A 20,000-nucleotide genomic window follows, 5' to 3' on the forward strand; every position below is an offset into this window, starting at 1 on the left:
TTAAATGTGTGAAAAAAGTTAGTTTACGTTACGAAATGTTAGCTTTCGTAGGATAGGTTAGTTTAACTCATGGTAAAAATGTTTAGGTTACGTTACATAACGTTACATCACAATAGTTGGTAAATTTTATAGTATGTTATATCAGGTTAACGGAAATATATCACTGCAGAAATTTATCATATTGATATAGATTTTTCGCAAAGCAATCTTCATCCTGGAATTTACATGCATATAAATTGATGGAACTCTTTTGTTTTTTTTTCCTTTTTAGTTTTTTTTTTATAATTATTGTTACTTTTCATGTGTTGCAGTTCACCATGTTTTCCTCCTCTAAATAAGTTTTCAGTAGCAAGTGTACGTCCTCCAAATTGTTTGGAGTACCTGTCCATGTCGCTTTCCCATCCCACTTCAGTACTGTACCCCGCCCTGTTGTCTGGAGTGCCTGTCCATGTCAGCTCCCCACCAAACCTTCCTCACTCACCTCTCGTACCCCTCCCTGGTGTTGCTGCTCGCGTGTGTTGATGAATATGCGCATATTTCTCTTCGGCTGATACAAGCGTGCGAGGGAAAGGTGCGTGTCGTGAATATATGTTGTACTACCGCCCGTGTAGTACTCCTGCCTGGTCTTGTCCAAGTGTTTATTTTTATTTTTCATTGACGTTCCGCCTTTTTCATTTATTTTTTGCTTGTTTTAATGTAAGTTATTTTTTTCTTTTTCTCTTTTTTTTTTATTTGAACAGCGTTGAGTTTTCTTTTTCATATCTACCTTATTCATCCTCCGTACATTAACTCATCATTTTTAATACACTTTTCTTCCGTTTCATATTATTCTGTCATATTTTTTTATCTTTTTGAGGGACTACCTTGTTTTATTCACACTAGTCCTTATGTTTCTTTTAATTTTTTGTCTCATCGTAGATTCCGTACTTTCTTTTATTCCTTTACATTTTAAGGTGATACTGAGATGGATAGGATGAAAAAGATGGCTTGTATTATAATTAGCAAAATTAAATATATTTGTTGTTCTCATGTGAATGAAAGAGAAGACAGGAGTAAAAGGGAGAGGAGGAGAAGAAGGAGGAGGTGGAGGAAGAGGAGGAGAAGAAAGAAGACTAGAAACAAGAAGAATAGAAACAGAAAGCAAAGAAAATTTGAAAAAAATAATTTGGAAAATACAGATTATGAAAAAAGGGAATATTAGTAAGCCATTATAGGCAATGATAACAATAACAAAGAAAAGTCCAATGAACACGAAAGAAATATAGCACCAAGGACACTTAGATACCTGAAAAGAAAAGAAAACAAATGAAGAAAGAAAAAAAAAAGGTGAACGAGAAGTAAGAGGAGGAAGAGAGAAGTTACATGACAAGGAAACGGCATAAATATCACTGGGAAGAGCTCTAAATGGCGAATATATATGGAAAAAGTATTCCCATTTAACCTCTCAATGTATCACACTAACCAACACATTAAGTCTAAGGGAGCACATTTCATAATAAACTAGCGATGTTCTACGAATAAATCTTGGGAAATAGGAGTAATCAAGAAAAAGGAAACATGAGGTTGGAAGATGTTTTATCGACCAGGTAAGAGAGAGAGAGAGAGAGAGAGAGAGAGAGAGAGAGAGAGAGAGAGAGAGGGAGAGGGAGAGGGAAAACAAGAGAATTAAGATAGACGACTGCGGGATACATTTGGGATTAACTTCAGGTAGGGTTGTCCGGGGTGTGGGGATTAGGGCAGACTTGGGGACTTAGTGGAGAGATAGATTGGGGAAAGCAAGGTATTTTCATATAGGTTTCCTCATGGTGTTATCCTCCTCCTCCTCCTCCTCCTCCTCCTCCTCCTCCTCCTCCTCCCTCTTCCTCCTCCTCTTCCTCTTCCTCCTCCTCCTGTTGTTGTTGCAGCTCTGGTTACTTTCAATCAACTCATCAAGCCTCTTCCTCGTCCTCCTTTTCCGCCACCACCACTGCCACCACCGTCTCTGTCACCACCCTTTCCTCCTCCTGACGTCTATAAGATATTTTGCCTGCTTCCTACACACACACACCCACACACACACACACACACACACACACACACACACACACACACACACACACACACACACACACACACACACACACACACACACACACACACACACACACACACACACACACACACACACACACACACACACACACACACAGAGAGACAGACAGAGAGAGAGAGAGAGAGAGAGAGAGAGAGAGAGAGAGAGAGAGATCTGTAGGAAGGAAAGACAGATGGCACACCTTTTGTTATCGCCAGCCTTACTCGTGAGAGGAGAGTCTCTCTCTCTCTCTCTCTCTCTCTCTCTCTCTCTCTCTCTCTCTCTCTCTCTCTCTCTCTCTCTCTCTCTCTCTCTCTCTCTCTCTCTCTCTCTCTCTCTCTCTCTCTCTTTTTTTTTTATTTAAACATAGTACATATATTTACATATTCGGCTTAAAATTCCACGTTGAGTATGGAATTATTTAAAAAGCCTAACAATAGTTAAGATACATTAAGAATATTGTTTTTACATTAATAACTTTTACGTTAGCACCAGAGGAGTGGCCTGCGTTCCACGCCACCTGTGTGCTGCCACCTTGACCTGCTGGGTGGACATGTCCTCCACCTGGGGTGTGGTTGTGGTGAATGCGTTCCACATCCTTGAGGTCCGGGCACTGTATGTTCGTTGGTGCTGCCGTGTGTTGGAGAAGGGCACCTCCACAGTCTGCTCACTGGTGGCAGCAGCTCGCGTGGGCCTCTGGGCAGCGCGTGGTGGAAGTCCCAGGCGTCGGAGGTGCGGTACTCCTTGCACCTGAGTTTTGTGGCACACCACCAGCGCTGCCACATCTCGTCGGTGCTCCAACGACGTGACGGGGGTGTGTGGCGGCAGGTCGTCCTGGTGTGCGTCGTATCCCGCCAGACGTAGAGCTCGTCGCTGCACCTTGTCAAGTCTCTGCATGTGGGTGGCGGCACTTGACATCCACGACAGGCAGCCGTACTCCAGGCACGGACGTATCTGCGCCTTGTATAGCGTGATGATGCCGTGTGGGTCAAGCGTTCCCGCCACCCTCCGCAGGGCAGAGACTCTTAGAGACGCCTGTCGGGTGACTGCACCTACATGGCCGTCGAAGCGCAGGCAGCGGTCCACCGTCACCCCTAAGACCTTGATGTGGTCCTGGAGAGACAGAGCCTTGCCTCCAAAGCACAGCTGCTCTGAGACCGCTCTGGAGGCTCCTGGCGACCGCGAGATGACCATCGCCTGCGTCTTCTCAGGTGCAAAGGAGACTTGCCACGTTTCTCCCCATTGCTCCACCAGCCGTAGCTGCTTGTTTAGCTGCCGGACAGCGCTCTGGCTATCAAGGCGGCAGTAGGACCGGGAGAGGGTGCAGTCGTCCGCATATGCTTCCACTGTCGGTAGTTTTCGGAGCAGGTCGTCGATATAGATGTTCCACAGGATTGGGCCCAGCACTGAACCCTGTGGAACGGAGGCTTGAACTGGCGAGGGCTCTGACGATTTCCCATTGACGACCACATGAAGAGTCCTCCCACGTAGGTAGTCGTCAAGCAGTAGCAGTAGGTCTCCCTGGATACCCTTGGCACGGAGCTTTTCAAGAAGTCCCGCGTGCCAGACCCTATCAAAGGCTCCAGCTATATCCAGGGCTACCACAAGCGTGTCCAGGCCCTCGTCCAGGGCGTTTTGCCAGTCTTTGGTGAGGAGCAGGAGTAGGTCGGAGGTGGACCGGCCTGGCCTGAAGCCAAACTGTCTCTCTGAGAGGAGATGGTTTTCACTCAGATGTTGACAGATGGCTCCAGCCACTATCCGCTCCAGCACCTTGCCCACCACAGAGAGCAGGGAGATCGGCCTGTAGTTGCTGGGTACAGACCGCGAGCTCTTCTTGTGGACCGGAACGACTCGTGCCTCTTTCCACATTGAGGGCCATTTTTTTCCCTCAGGCAGGTCGTAAAGACGTTGGAGAGAGGACCTGACAGCTCCTTAGCACAGTTCTTAAGGAGGTGTGGGCTGACGTCGTCCGGGCCGGTGGCTTTACCCACTTCCACTGCTCTCAGGAGCCTCTCAACTTGTCCAGCTGTCACTGAGACCAGGGTGATGGTGCTTTGAGTCTCCAGTGGCAGGTGAGGCGCTTGTCTTTCCGGGTCTCCAACCCTCATCTTGTTGCTGAAGCTTGTAGCCAGGAGTGAGGCCTTGTCCCAGCTGCTTGTGGCAGTGGAACCGTCAGGCCTGAGGAGTGGAGGGATGGCGTCTTGGTGTTTAGCTCCTTGGCGCTCCTTGACTAAGCTCCACCAGGTCTTGCCTCCTACTCCTGGGCCACAAAGTTTCCGTTTTAGGTCCTCCTGTTTTCTATGTTTGGCCCATCTGCAGGCAGCTACCACCCGTTTGCAGGCAGCCTTGTGTAGTGCCTTGTTCCTCTGCGTCGGGTGCCGCTTGTACCTCAGCCAGGCGGCGTGTTTGGCCTCAGCAGCGGCCTTGCAGCGGAAGCCAAACCAAGCAGGATCGTCAGGCCTGGAGAGATACACTCTGCTGGGGACATACTGCTGCTGGAGGATGAGGAGCTTAGTAGTGAGCGCTCGTGCCTGCTCCTCGGCATCACCCACCAAGGTTTCTCCCAGTTTGTCTCCTCCAGGGCACGCCTCATGGTCGGCCAGTCAGCCCTCCCCCAGAGCCAGATGGTGCGTGGGACAGCGTCCTCTCGCGTTGCGTTCAGCTCGACTCGGGCCAGGACAGCGTAATGATCCGAGCTGCCTACAGGCCCCAGCTGCTGACAGCGGACGCTCGTCTCGGGAGGTCTGACAGCACAGGGTCCAGCATCCCTCCTCGCACATGCGTGGGGAAGGTAACATGATTTGTTAGGCCCTGCACCTCCACGAGGTCGTCATAAGCGTTCTGCTCCAGGTGGCAGTTAAGGTCTCCCACTACCATCACGTGGGAGCATTTATGGCGTAGAAGAAGGGTGTCGAGCTCCTCCGTCAGGAAGTCCAGGGGTGCCCGTTCTTGCCTGGGGGGGCGGTACATGATACAGAGGAGGAGACCTCTGTTGTCTTCCAGTACCACCCTGAAGAACAGTGCTTCCGTTTGATGAGGAACCGTCACCTCAAGTTCCTGGGTTTGGAGGCCGTCCCTAAAGCAAGCTGCCACTCCTCCGCCTGCTCTGTTCTCCCTGTCCTTCCTTATCCAGTGGGAGTACCCAGGGACCTTACCAAACGTTGGTTCTACCTCTCCAGTGAGCCACGTTTCCGTCTCTCTCTCTCTCTCTCTCTCTCTCTCTCTCTCTCTCTCTCTCTCTCTCTCTCTCTCTCTCTCTCTCTCTCTCTCTCTCTCTCTCTGCAAATAGGTAAAATAAGGCTCTTCCCTCACCCTTCATTCCCTATTGCAACTAACCAATTGGCGGGAGGCTGGAGCTGAACCTACACTGAGCGAAAAATGTAATCACTATAGTCATACTACAAGCTTCAGAAAATATTGTAATAAGTCCTCTATTGCAACATGACTAATATATGCAGATGTCGAAAGGGTGGATGCCGTTAACATGTAAAGAATATCGATGAATGAATGAATGTTGTGTAATATTGAGAAACAATATTGTCAACTTGAGGTATCGAAAAAATGGTATATAGTAGAATCACGGCGCTTCATGTTGATACAGTATATATATATATATATATATATATATATATATATATATATATATATATATATATATATATATATATATATATATATATATATATATATATATATATATATATATATATATATATATATATATATATATATATATATATATATATATATATATATATATATATATATATATATTTTTTTTTCTTAGTGTACTGGAAGCAAGTGTGGCGTGTGGAGAGTTATAGCCGAGGGGAATTGAAGTGGGGACGTTGTGGTAATGTTTCGAAATGAGCTTAGCATTGTGTGTGTGAGAGAGAGAGAGAGAGAGAGAGAGAGAGAGAGAGAGAGAGAGAGAGAGAGAGAGAGAGAGAGAGAGTAGATTTGATGGTCTGTACTTATGGTATTTCTATTTATATTTACGATTATCAGTAAACTATATGTGGAAAAATTGGATAGAAATAGCAAGAATTCTCTCTCTCTCTCTCTCTCTCTCTCTCTCTCTCTCTCTCTCTCTCTCTCTCTCTCTCTCTCTCTCATCCAAGTAAACACACCATCAATCTCTCTTTTGCGTGCTTTCTCCGCTTTTCTTGCGTTGGCGGATGTGCAAGAATCTCTGCCCCTGGTTTTAATAAAGAGAGGAAAAATGTCTTGCCGCTGCCGAGGAAGTAGGCGCAGAAAAAGCAGAGTGGCAGGTGAACATTATTACACGGAGAAGGAGTGACGGAATGGGAGGAAGGAGGAAAAGCACGTTAGAAGAGTAGGAAGAGGAAGAGAGCGAGAATGAGTTGGAGGAGAAGGAGAAGTATGCAGAGTGAAAGATACGACGGAAGAATGTGAGATGAAAGTAATAAGCATGTTTGTTTTCGTATTTGTGGATTAGCTAATTAATATATTGAGAATGTGAGGTGAGTGAGATACGAATGAAATGAAAATGCGAGGAATTGATATTTATGCTTGCTGAGATGATTTAATGATGAATGGGTTGATAACTAATGATTGAAAGGCACTGGTCAGGAAAAGGGGAAATGCGAAATATATAATATTACAAAGACAAGTCAATTAAAACGTGAAATAGGGTGTAGGTGGAAAAATGTGAAAGAAGAACGAAAAGGTTGAATGAATATAGACAGAAAGACAAAGAGAACAAAGGAAAGGTGGGAGAAGGAGAAAGGAAGGGCTGGAAGGCAAAATAATTTAAGGAGGAGGAAATAACAGAAAAGAATCCTGACAAACGAGTCACTTTAAAATAACCCTTGAATGACTGTCAAGAAAAAGAAATGAAAGGTCACATTAATAAAGTATATGTAGAGGTAACACAATGTTTAGTTCCCTTTTTTTCATTTATCTTGGTTTTGTGATTATTTGTGTGGGAACGAAGTAGACAAAGGAAGGAATGTTGTAGCTTGATGAAAACCCCAAAGTGAATGACCGTGTGTCAGCTGTGCCTTGATTTCTCTGTGCATTTTCTACTTATATTTTTTTCCCTCTTAATTCCTTTAGTCTTTTCACTACGGTATATACCAATTAACAGCACAAAAAGGATTACTTGAAAAATTTACACGCATCTCTAACAGTAGATTTTGAAATATGTTATTTTCTCTACTGAACATACTGAATGCTATTGCTTAAAACAGGAAACTACTAAAGAATCTCTAACAAAACCACTAAAGCATGTTACAGTTTCTCAAGATGAGACGCCAAACGCTCCAGAATACAAAGCCGGGACCATTGAGAAAACAGGAAATCGGTCGCTGAGCCAGAAAGGGTTTAGAATAGATAAAGCGCACCGCAGGTATACATATGAAAGTCTTCGTATTGATTAGCTTGCTCCACTCCTCTACTGTAATTCATATATGCTAGGTAGCTACTTTCACTCTTCATTGAGCTTACGAATTCATTACCTGTCTTCTTTACTATGCTCTATATCTTACTTTAGGTTAGGTGTGTGTAATATAAGTAGTTCGTATTCCGTGTCCTTTCCTTTATTATCCTTCATTACTCATTTAATGATAAATCTTACAACTCTCTGTATGTCTGACTGCTATTTCTTACCCTTACTTTTATGTCGACTGTCTTGAAAGATGACTCTCAAAATGCCTCAGAAAAATAAATGATTTACTTTTTATGTTTATTTATTTTTCAAGAATCTCGTAAATTCACCGTTTGTTAGGAAAAAGATTATCTCATTTTTTCCTTTCCTAAATTTCTTAACAAAGTACAATATACACATCTAATACCTTAGGTTGCACAGTGTAGCTACTAGCAAACTGTTTCATCAAGATGGTTAAGTCTGCTGCTGCTTCTACTTCTGTGTGTCTTCTTTTGTGTTTTTTTTCATCACCTTTTGACATCACCAGTCTTTACTTTAATAGCATTGCTGCCGGTAAAAGTTGTCTTTGAATGCACCTTCTCGCCTCAGGTCTTGGAAATCTTGTATGCATGAAAATGTTGGTGAGGAAACGGCACAAGTCGAGACGCTACAAAAATATCTGAGTTATGAAGTTAAAGAAAAAAGAATCAAGAAAGGGCATATTTTCTTGCATATTACGCAGCGAAGTTTTCAGTGAAAAAAAAAAGGTGTGTGTGTGTGTGTGTGTGTGTGTGTGTGTGTGTGTGTGTGTGTGTGTGTGTGTGTGTGTGTGTGTCACTTCCTACGTCATTTCAGATGAAATCCTTCAGTATACAGTAAATCAAACGTAATGACTTAAAGCTTTGCGATTCATTTCATCATTTCTAACACACACACACACACACACACACACACACACACACACACACACACACACACACACACACACACACACTACTCTTCATTAGCGAAGTTTTACCTTAAGCTCTTCAGTCCGTCATTCCATTGTGTTGACTGAAGTAGTGGCTGGATCGTGTTAAAAGTATCTAGAATGAAAGAACAGTATACAGAAGGTAAGCAGTGGTGAAGGTGGTGTAGAGGTAGTTATAAAAAGGCTGACAAAATGTCGATGTAGTAATAGATAAATGGAATAAAGTTATTATAGGAAGCTGCTGTAGATTAAGAAGGTGTTATAGTTATGGAGATGGTATAAAGTTAAGAAAGATAATTAATCTCATACCGTAGGGCAGTGTAATTCACTAATTTTTGCAAGGGAACTACTTCGGTTAAACAAATTCATTGAGAGAACCACAGTCTCAAATATCTGTTGCCTATTTAAAAAGAAAACAATAGCAAATCTCAAAGAGTAACGAAATACGTCCAGTCTCCCCCGAAAGCTTGAACTCAACTGATTCAGCGAGATACCGATGCCGAGGGGTAGACGTGTCTCTTATCAGTTTCCCGTAGTGGACACGTACAATTTCTGTACGACTAGGGTAGGGATGTTAGAATGTTATCTCTTCCTGTGACTTCGTCTTCCATCTCACCTCATGAAAATATGTATCTTATTTGAAAATTATTATTTTTCTATTTATTTTTGTTTTTTATTCATTTATTTATTTCTTTTTCGAGACTCGCAAGGTGAGTCATCGCAAGCACCCAGTGGCTCGCGAGCCGCGCAATGAATACCAATGCCGTAGGGGATTAAACATAACACTTTTATTATGAAAAGTAGGATAGTGTAAGATGAGAATATAGCTGTTGTGGATGTGTGATTCGATTTGATATGAAAGGACGTTGAGGTTCGAGGAAAACGATTATTTATAAGACAAGGTAGAGAGAAGTGTGTTTAGTTTTTTTTTTTTTTTATACTTTGTTTAGTGGCTTTGCTATAGCATTAGCCTTGGAAGGTTGTTAGATTGTGTAAGTTTGTGGGAGTATGGCGTAGGAACGCCCTTCGAACTGTACACTCTTATTCAATGAACCAAGGTGTATATAATATTTCAGATGACTCGAGTTTGTTTAATGAATTTCCCCTACCATTATGTAGAGAATGAGTAGCATCAGTAAATCTTTAGACTACACAAGGGTGTTTGGTTACTCTACTATATAGCAACAGCAAATAAAAATGAGAACCAGAAGACTGAATATAGATATGGCAAGTGATGAGGAAGTGGCCACTTATTAGTGTTACGTGTGTTAGGTAAGGCTGTGTGTTATGTAGGAAGCCTGAAACGTAGCACTAACTGTTGCGATGATGCTTTTATATTAAATATTTTCTCTCTCTCTCTCTCTCTCTCTCTCTCTCTCTCTCTCTCTCTCTCTCTCTCTCTCTCTTACACCTTCTTTACATGATATGTTATGAAGACTTGTTTTCGGAGTTATACATGTTCGAGGTGTTGTTTTGAGTAGCAGTCTTCTTAACGCTCTTACATCGCGGAGTTTTAGCTGTAAAATTATTGCTTTAGAAAAAGAATAGAGATCAGATATGAACTAGAATAAATGTTAATAAGAGATATTCTAGTATCAAAATAAAAGAAATAAAGAAAAAAATAGACCAAACTAGGTAAATAGGACAAAGCAATCAAATTAAAGGAAAAAAAGAAAAAAACCAGTTTTAAAATGTAAAAAAATGAGAAGATATGCAGTAAATATATCAATAAGAAAGGAGAATAACAAAAACCTAAATATTATGGACATTCTCTCTCTCTCTCTCTCTCTCTCTCTCTCTCTCTCTCTCTCTCTCTCTCTCTCTCTCTCTCTCTCTCTCTCTCTCTCTCTCTCTCTCTCTCTCTCTCTCTCTCTCTCTCTCTCTCTCTCTCTTTTTCATGCCAGTGCACTTTACCTGCGTCATGATTCAATCACTAGAGAAATCCCTTCCCTGACCCTCCCTCCCTCCATCCCTTCCTCGCTCCCATTCCTCTCTCCATCCCTCCCTCCTTCTCTCCCTGCGGAAGCGTATAATAGTTTGCCTTTATTAAAACGCTGTTAAGCCACACCCGGAATTCACCGCCAGCTTTGGACTCACTTTTCCGCCAATAACACTAAACAAACAACTCTCCGCCAAATGAAAGGCTGCTGGAATTAATCTCCTTTCACTCTAATTCTTTCAGTTAAAGGAAAGGATATTGCTGACTTTTTTTCTTTATTTCATGCTATTATTCCTTTTGTTTCTGTCTATACAAGTAATATTTTTATACTTTTATGCAAGTTAAGAAAAATTGCATTATTTTTTTTCTTAAATGTTATTTGTTCTGTTTCACATATAGCAGTAGAATAATGTTTTTTTCCCAGTTTTCTACAAGTGTATTAAAGAAACAGTACTTAAATCAAACCTATCTTTAAGTTATTGACCTTAACGTTAAAGGAAAATGATCGTAGTATACTTATTCTATAAATGAGTGCAGAATTTTGCGGTACATGACTGAATGCTCTCATTAATCAAGTTCTTAGTGTCAATAGGGAACTCAGAAGATAAGAAACTATACGGACAAAGACGACAAGATGAATAACAATAGGCATACTTTTATAGGGACTGCCATTGATGACTTATGAAGCTTCACTTCCCTCTCCCATTTCCATCCAAAGGACGCATTGGCATTATTGTTTATAGAGCTCCTTCCTCTGTCTTTATCCTTCAATATATTATTCCTGTGTCTTCGTGTTTCCCTCTGTGTTCTGTCAGAGAGATGCCAGAAGGAGAGGAAGGATGGTGGTGAAGAGTTTGGTTCTTTTGCCTGTTACCATACGTAATGTTCAGTAGCAGCAGTAATAGTACTAGTCGTAGTAGTAGTAGTAGCAGTAGTAGTAGTAGTAGTAGTAGTAGTAGTAGTAGTAGTAGTAGTAGTACTGTAGTAGAACCAGAAATTACTGACCCATAAGGTGAGGCTGATATTCCCTACGACGTTGCCATATATCACTCATTACTTCAAAGAAAACAAAGTAACAGTTCTTCTTTTAACGAAGAATATCAACCTCACCTTATGGGTCAGGATATTCTGGTTCTACTATAGTAAGTAGAGGAAGAGGAGGAGGATATGGAGGAGGAGGACAAAGAGAATGGATAGATTAGGAGACAATATTGTTATGGATCAACAGTTAACTTGTCATACATCTGTCATCCCTTTCTGTTATTACATTCCTGTCTATCAATCACTATATCTATATACCTAGCACGTGCACACACACACACACACACACACACACACACACACACACACACACACACACACACACACACACACACACACACACACACACACACAGAAAGCACAAGAAACTGACAAGAAAACAACCAGCAAAAACACTCACTACAGCATCACCACTTATATTTATGTAATCAACACTAGACAATATGGCGCTTTAATTCCCCACTTATTATATGCATGAAATTCCTCAACTTTTCCTTTCATCTTTACGATATTCATGCCTCTCCCCGCTTGCCACCCTGGCTTCCCACGCGGCCCTGCAGGAGGCGTTCATCAGGGGTGCTCATCGTGCATAATAAGAGCATTCGCCCCCCTAAATCTTCTTCATCACTGCCACACTTCACTCGCGGCAGACTCAGCTGAAAATTTACTCAAGCATAGGTGTTGTTAGTGAGGCATCTGCTGCGGGCGTCGACCCTGGTGGCACTGAAGAGAGAGAGAGAGAGAGAGAGAGAGAGAGAGAGAGAGAGAGAGAGAGAGAGAGAGAGAGAGAGACTTAGGGGAAAAGAAAAAGAAGGAAAATATAGTTAATTAAAAGGCACGAGAAAAAAATTGAGAAAAGTGGAAGACAGACAGTGAGAGAGAGAGAGAGAGAGAGAGAGAGAGAGAGAGAGAGAGAGAGAGAGAGAGAGAGAGAGAGAGAGAGAGAGAGAGAGAGGAAATATGAATGTGAAGGAGAAGAGAGCGAAGAACAAATGTGAGAAGAAAAGAGGATACAAGAACTGAACTGCAGAATGAAGAGAAAGAAAGAGAAGGGAAAGGTGAGAGAGAGAGAGAGCGAGAGAGAGAGAGAGAGAGAGAGAGAGAGAGAGAGAGAGAGAGAGAGAGAGAGAGAATTATCAAAAGTATTATTGGTAAAAAAGTGTAATATTAACATTAAATTCAACTTTGCGAATACTTAACAACCAATAATAATAATAATAATAATAATAATAATAAAAGAAATGATGCACCAGAATGAAAGGTCGCCTCCTTCAAAGCAAAACCTGTAAAAAAACATGTAACCTGAAAACAGTTATTTGAAATGAATACAAAGACAATGAATGATGAATGGAAAACTAATATAAAAATACATCATTTGCGTTCTCTGTAAAAAGGTAAGATGGAAAATTTGTGTTACTGAATACATCCAAAAACAAGTAATAAATACGTAAAAAATGCAAAATGACAGCATTCATGAAATCAACCACATCCGTATCACCTACAAATAATATCTGGACGAAAAAAAAAAATAATTACAACAATTGCGAGGACTTATAAACAAGAAAAATAACCTAAGAATATGATCAAAGAAAATCAAACACGTAAGCGTAATATGAGCAAGAAAAAGCAACTCAAACTGAAAAGGTAGGAGAGTAGGAGGAGGAAGCAGGTGGACGAGGAAATGCTGTGATGCATAACACAGACGAAGGAAATGCTGCGAGGCCAAACTACACCGGGATGTGACCTTCGACCTAGAAACAGAGAGAGAGAGAGAGAGAGAGAGAGAGAGAGAGAGAGAGAGAGAGAGAGTTACATAAATAAATGGATATCACACTGCAAAGAAACACACAAAGATAAAAAAAAAAAGAGACAAACATAAGTGAGAAACAGAGGCAGGCAGCTAGACGGACAAACCAGGAAGCGGGGAGACAAAACGGTAGTGCAATGGAGCTTACACTATAGTTGAGTAAGTGGTGCTTTTCCTCCTTGCACATAACGTTTGCATTAACATAAACGTGTGTGGTGGATTACACTCGCATTGCTGGGACTTAGCCACATTGGACGCGCGTGGCCCGTTACCTACCATCAGTTTTTACCACTTAAGTCAGCATTTTTAAGTGTATTAGCGGCTTATCTCGACTGTTCGGACGAGGCTGTTGTGAACGTTATTGCTGTTTTTAAAGGTGTTATTTTCTGATTTTGAAGTTGATATGAGAAATTCGGTGTCATGAAGGGAGAAAATTCCTATGAAAACTCGACTCATCTCTGTGGGACTTTGGAAATAGTCGTAATGTTCTTTTTTTTTTTTTAATGGTCTGTAGCGCTGTTCAGCTTCCACCTATTAATGGCGCAGGCAATTTTATTTATAGTAGTACCCATATTAGGGCCCATATCACCACTCAAACGCATCTTTTGTGTAGCCACTTAGAACCTTGGTATCATGGTGACATGTAGGTAACTTTAAGCCACTCGACAAATGGCAAAGTAACAAGACCGTACGTGGTGGGATTCAAAACTACTCGTGGACGTCTACCTGATCCCATGCTCACCACCTTAGCCACTACGCCACTGTCAAATCTATTTAGAAATACGAGTATGATGATGTAAATATAACGTACTCAGCAGCGGAAGGATACATTGAATTATATTCTTAAAAACAACAAAACCAGAATACTTTTCCATAATATTTTTAGTACAAATTCTTAAAGACAAAGAAGTAAACAACGTGACAATGATTCTTGCAAGTTATATGCAGTAAGGAGCGATCAGTCAGCCAGAAAAAAAAGTCAGAAAACAGTATTTTAGGTAAGAAAAATTTATCGGTAGGAAATTAGACAACACTGATTGACCCAACCGATCATCAACTAAAAACAAATGCTTTAGCGTAAAGAGTTGGACGTTGCAAATGCTAAAAGAAAATAATGACAATAACGAGACCGCAAAAAAAACACTCAAATTTAGACGAGTAAGACTAAAAGAAGAATGAACAATGTAATTCTGCGTCTTGACGGAGTGGAGGAGGGACACTGAGGTGGAGGCAGAAGAGAAGGTGTACACTAGAAAAAACATAAAAGTAAGAAAATAACTACGCATTAGACCATCAGAAGGTGGTGCTTTAATGAACATTTAAAAGTAAGCTGAGTTAAAAGTAAGGTGAGACAATCTAGAGAGAGAGAGAGAGAGAAAGAGAGAGAGAAAGAGACCCCATTTTTCTGGCACAATACGGCAGTAGAATCGTGTTTGTCGGCCGAGGGTGGGCGCTGTGTGGTGGTACATGGCGGGTAGGAGGGGAGGGTAGTGTGGGCGAGTAGGAGCATCAGTAGTGACGGCACAAATGGAGCTCAAAATTGGAGAATGGTTGTGCCAGTACTTGTTATGCAGCGGCGGTGGTGGTGGTAATAGTAGCGGTAACGGAAATGGTAAACGTGAAAGTGAAAATAATGGCAACAGTGTGGTGGAAATGATAGTGATATCAGGATTGATATTAAAGTATGGTGATCTTATTGTTTTTGTTATTGTTATGTAGCTGTGGTGGAAGTAGTAGTAGTAGTAGTAGTAGGACCGCCGTGGTACAGTGGAACCATGTGTGTTTTTAATCCGAGGGGTCTCTAAACGCACGGGTTCGATTTCTCTCCACGGTCCAATTGCAAGTTGGGTTTCCTATTTCGAGGCAAGGGTTTCCTAGCGGGTGGGCTTTGAAATAGGAGGTACCCAAAAAACAACCCCTTTAGCCCATAAATTCCCGTGAAAAGCCCATATGGTATAAACAGAAAAAAAAAATAAAGTAGCTGTAGTAGCAGTAGGAGTCACAGCAGCAGAAGAGTAAATATAATTACGTAACAAACAACAAAATAATTCGTTTTTTTCTCTACATTTCATCAATTAATTTTCTTTTTCTTTTATATCTCATCCTCGAATCAAAAAAAAAAAAAAGATTAATAACAATATTATTAATAACACAAACTTCAAATTGAATCATGCTCTCTTACTTACCTCCTTTCTGAACAATTGGCTGTGCATCTTCCCTACCCACCTACCTACCAGCACATTCGCTTTCTTTTCCCTGCGTCCTTCTCCCTTCCTTCCTTCCGCCATTCGCCTCCACTTAACTGTTGTTTGTCCCGTCTTCTTTTTCACTTCCTCCCCTTTACTTGCCTTCTTCCTTCGCTTCCCTTTCCTTTCTCCCTCCTTGCCTCGTGGTATATGCCAAGCTAAACTTTCGTGATACCTGCATACGTGGGTAGTTGATTCTCTCTCTCTCTCTCTCTCTCTCTCTCTCTCTCTCTCTCTCTCTCTCTCTCTCTCTCTCTCTCTCTCTCTCTCTCTCTCTCTCTCACACACACACACACATATGTATTTTGTGAATTTCATACTTTACTCTTCTTTTTTCATCAACTTTCTTTTTTAGTTTCTTCCTTCCTTTTATCTTTTCGCGGTTGGTTTTGTCTCTTGTTTTCATTGTTTTTATTTAGTAAGAATCTCCCACTGTCTTTCTTTTTTCCTAGATCTTTTACTGGTATTTTTCTTGTGTTTTTCTCACGTCCTCCTTTCTTCCCTGATTTCCTGTGAACCATTTTCTCTAATTTTGTGTGTCTAGTCGCCTTTGTCTCTCTCTCTCTCTCTCTCTCTCTCTCTCTCTCTCTCTCTCTCTCTCTCTCTCTCTCTCTTCGGTCCACACTTGTTTGGAATTTCTCTCCTCCTCACTCCCTTTACCTTCACCAAGACAACACTTCCATTCCTGCCTGCAACTTTTACTTGTTTTCCTACCTTGCCCTTTATTTAGACTTGCTCCAACTGTCTATCATTTTTGTCTATCATTTGTTGATCCTACTCTTTCATTATTCCGTTTCTTGTATCGTTTGATGAAATATTTTGCTTGATAATACGTTTTTAATTCCCTCTTTTTATTTTGTATCTTTCACTTCATCTTTTTTTTTCTCAATTAATTTTTCAGCGTCTCCTGAATTAATTGCTCTCTTACTTAATGAAAAAGAGAGAGAGAGAGAGAGAGAGAGAGAGAGAGAGAGAGAGAGAGAGAGAGAGAGAGAGTGTGTTAATCTTTTAACATTTACATTATAATTAATAACCTCACTCCTCTCTCTCTCTCTCTCTCTCTCTCTCTCTCTCTCTCTGTTTCACTCCCTCATCCCCCTCTCCATACACAAAACATAATAAAAATGACTGGTTCTGGTCCCTTTCAGGCATTGAAATGGTATCGGCCTTTAAGCCAGTAGGCCAAAATTAATTATTTTATACATTATCACTTCAAAACACGTGACACACACTCTCTCTCTCTCTCTCTCTCTCTCTCTCTCTCTCTCTCTCTCTCTCTCTCTCTCTCTCTCTATAGCTTCTATGGCTAGAGAGAGAGAAATTGAGAGAGAGAGAGAGAGAGAGAGAGAGAGAGAGAGAGAGAGAGAGAGAGAGAGAGGGGTTGAAGCGATAATTGAATGAAATAATGATAAAAGGAGGAAGAAAGAGGAAAAGAGAGAACGAACGGTGGAGGCAATTAGGAAAAACATGAGAGAGGACAATGCATAAGTTTGAAGAAGGAGAAGGAAAAATTAAAACAAGAGAAGAAAAGGAAGGAATCTAGGATAAGTCGTTATAGATAAATATGATAAAATCACAATATTTTAGAGAGAGAGAGAGAGAGAGAGAGAGAGTTGCGTTTCTCTCTCTCTCTCTCTCTCTCTCTCTCTCTCTCTCTCTCTCTCTCTCTCTCTCTCTCTCTCTCTCTCTGATAACGCTGAAAAAGTAACATCTAGCAAAGACATTTTTCCCACGCGTCCTTCTATCTTACTTACCTGCATTAATGAGCCCAGGTGTGAGGAGGCTGCCAAGTAATTAGTAGGTAAAGGCAAAGGTGAATGCATTTGGAAGGCAAAAATAAGAGGTAAAAAAAATACACATGAGAAAATATTGTATGAGAGATTCTAGTGTGAAGAAGATGGAAGAGAGAGAGAGAGAGAGAGAGAGAGAGAGAGAGAGAGAGAGAGAGAGAGAGATAGGTACGTGTATGATTTTTTTTCTATCCACCTTTGCTCTCTCTTTCACTAACTCAATTTCTCGTTCACTCACTATCATTCGTTCTCTCATGTTATTTCACTTTCTCACCCTTTTTTTATGAGATTCCTTCCACACTTGTTTAATCTCTGGTTCTTTTGCTCAGTCACTTAGTTCACTTCGTCAGTCAATTAGTCAATGACAGGATCAGTCACTCACTAAATCATTAATCAGATCTATCTCATATCTAAATCATAATGTATATAAAGAACATTCAATTACCACATTCCGAGCTCATGAATTTTATATATTTGAAAATAAGAAACATCAAGATATTCCTGTGCCAGACACTTTCGTTATCTCACACCTACATTCATATCTACCTTTACACACACAACTACATTAAACAAATTAAACAAACTTTCCTATAACAAATACTTAGCTTTTGAAACTTACCATCTTTCAGTAAACCCATCTAGAGACTTCTATTGCAGACCTACTTTTCATGTCAAATCCTTTGTTATACAACTACATTAACTCTTCACTGCGACACGAAACAATTACCAAAACCAGAATCGATGCATGAAGTCTTTATAATCATTTACTTGAGTGTTAGTGATGAAAACGAATACATTTTGCAGATAAAGGGAGGCGGTGGCATAGTGGATAAGGTGGTGAGCGTGGGATCGGGCAGACGTCCACGCGTAGGTTCGAATCCCACCACGTACAGCCTTAAAGCATTTTGCCATTTGTCGAGTGGTTTAAAGTTACCTACATATCACCATGATACCCAGGTTCTAGGTGTTTACACTCAAGATGAGCTTGAGCGGTGATATGGGCCCTAATATGGGTACCACTATAAATAAATTTGCCTGCGCCACTAATAGGCGGAAGCAGAACAGCGCTTCCCATACACTCTTCAAGTGTGCCTACAGGCGCTATAGGCATTACCGTAAAAAAAAAAAATAGATTCTTCCCAGTTAGAATATTAGATGTGGCTGTAGAACAAATAAAACTGTCTCAAAATTATTAAAGAAACGATTACCAAGTAGCTGTCAAAGGGTTAATGTCAGCACCAACACTAACTCTAGTCACTTAGTCATAATGATCCTTTGATTTTTTTTCTGGTGTCCATGCAAACCTGATCGCTATGGTAATAATTGATAACCATGGAAAGAAATAGGATAAACACGCAGCTACATTAACATTAACACTAACACAGCAAAGTTAAGAGAAAAATGGGTGTTGAGTAATATCTCCCTTCCCCTTCACTGTCACCGTCATCAATTAGAAACCTTGAATGCTCCTGCCAATATTATTCTGCTCATTACTACATTCATTATGGGATGCCAGATTATAATTACCCTCGACACTCGCTCACTCACTCCACCTGGCAGGAGCTAATAACTCTTCATCATTAATTAACCATTTCACGGCCAAACTGTGTTCCCCATAATCTCCTACAACTTTTCGGGGGACGTTTGGATTTGTATTGTAGTCTCTTAAATTAGTTTTATGGTCTTAAAAAAGAAAAAAAGTATTAGCCTTTTGCTATTTTTTTTCTTTTTGGTGTGTGTGTGTGTGTGTGTGTGTGTGTGTGTGTGTGTGTGTTCATGCGTAGATTTTTATACTGTAACCACCTTATAAATAATTACATACTTATATCGTTATACTGATAGTGAAATATATTCATTTTTCATTATTAATGTTATTAGGTACACAAAATATAAAACTCGCCTCAGTTCTCCTTTTCTTTTCGTGTGTGTGTGTGTGTGTGTGTGTGTGTGTGTGTGTGTGTGTGTGTGTGTGTGTGTGTGTGTGTGTGTGTGTCCAGGCAAATGCATTTTTACGATGTTGTGAATACCAACAATAGACGAGTATCATAATAATCATGACTTTTTGGGAGACAAATTTGTACTGTAATCTTCTAAATAGGTTTGTGACCTGGAAGAGATAAAACCAACTTCTATATTTCTTACTTTTTTTGTGTGTCCACCTAAACTTTTTTTTTTCGCAGTGCAATGAATACTATCAAAGGACACCCCCAAACGTAATCACATACATAAAAAGATTTTTTTTTTTCTTAGTCCTTCAAGATATAATATTCTAAATTGATTTGTCGTATTGAGACAAATTTTTCAATTTTTTTTCACTTGTGTGTTTACCATAATTACTTAATTTAGTAAAGTGAATATTAAGAAAAATAAGAGATATAACATACGCAGGAAACTTTACTACAATCAGCTCTTCTTCATCATTATCATCACCACCTCTACCATCACCACCACCACGCACCACCACCACCACCACCAACAACAACTCTTTTATCTATCTGGCCGTTCAAGTCATTCACACCACCATTAGAGGCATCAACAACACGTTAATGGCCTTACAAGGTGATGCAAAACAGGGAGAGAGAGAGAGAGAGAGAGAGAGAGAGAGAGAGAGAGAGAGAGAGAGAGAGAGAGAGAGAGAGAGAGAGAAATGTATAACCAATGAAATGCGATTAAAACTAGGGGATGAGGACTGCGCAGAGAAATACTGGAATGTAGCTGTAATAAATGAAAGGAAAGGATGAATTATT

The 20,000-nt window shown here is 40.8% G+C and overlaps 1 protein-coding gene across 1 annotated transcript in view; it reads left to right on the forward strand.

Moving 5' to 3' along the window:
• The window catches only part of LOC123513837 (hemicentin-1-like), a 429,869-nt gene that overhangs the window by 409,530 nt on the left and 339 nt on the right, over nucleotides 1-20,000 (forward strand). The window lies entirely within an intron of this gene.

Source organism: Portunus trituberculatus, chromosome 37 (assembly GCF_017591435.1).
Source record: "Portunus trituberculatus isolate SZX2019 chromosome 37, ASM1759143v1, whole genome shotgun sequence".
NCBI lineage: Eukaryota > Metazoa > Arthropoda > Malacostraca > Decapoda > Portunidae > Portunus > Portunus trituberculatus.